This window comes from Bison bison, unplaced genomic scaffold, assembly GCF_000754665.1.
Source record: "Bison bison bison isolate TAMUID 2011002044 unplaced genomic scaffold, Bison_UMD1.0 scf7180017864243, whole genome shotgun sequence".
Lineage (NCBI taxonomy): Eukaryota > Metazoa > Chordata > Mammalia > Artiodactyla > Bovidae > Bison > Bison bison.
In genome coordinates, this window is record NW_011494815.1 from 86,015 (window position 1) to 86,842 (window position 828).

Consider the following 828-nt stretch of genomic DNA (forward strand, 5'->3'; position numbering starts at 1 on the left):
GCAAGTCTCACCTGTCATCAGCCTTGCTCAGCCCAGAGCCTGGAAGGAGAGGAAGCCAGCAGACAGGATATGTTACCCAGCGGGTGGGAAGTGACCTGTGGAGAAGGGAGCGGTCAGCTTTCTTCCCTGGGACCCATCTACACAGGAAAGTTTTAGTTACTCAGTCATGTCCACCTCTTTGAGACCCCATGGACTGTAGCTTGCCATGCTTCTCTGTCCATGTAATTTTCCAGACAAGAATACTGGAGTGGGTAGCCATTCCCTTCTCCAAGAAATCTTCCTGACCCAGATATTGAAGCCAGGGGTCATGAATTGCAGACAGATTCCTCACCATCTGAGCCACGATGGAAGCCCTGGAAAGCAGGGAGACAAGAGCAATTCTTAGAGTGATTCAGGGCTTTGTGTCATAGTCACTAAGGCTGTGGAGAGACCAGCTCCAGGAAGGGCCTCTGATCCAGGAATGGCCCTGCCCCCATGCCTGTTAGGACCCCACATGTGGGACAAGGACCAGGTTTGCAGGACAACGTGCACAGGCCTACTTGCACTGTGGTTTCTACCTGTAGCCAATGCCAGGAGCGAGCGTGAGGAGCTCCGCCCATGGCAAAGGTCATGAGGAAGGACACTTGACATACGCAAAGGCGGGATCAAGCCTCAGGAGTCCCCCTGGAAATTCTTGAGCATCTACCCCCATAACCAGAGCCTGCCTACTTTACTACTTTGTGCTCTCACCTACACCTCTGACTTTTTGGGGCTCGTCCCCCACCACCTCTTTTGGAGAAGGAGTTAACTTAGAGCCTCCAGTTAATAATAATTCCTGGGCGTGACAGG

The 828-nt window shown here is 52.7% G+C and overlaps 1 protein-coding gene across 1 annotated transcript in view; it reads left to right on the forward strand.

The window, feature by feature from the left end:
* LOC104993724 (ovochymase-2-like) overlaps positions 1-828 on the forward strand; it is an 85,923-nt gene that overhangs the window by 1,278 nt on the left and 83,817 nt on the right.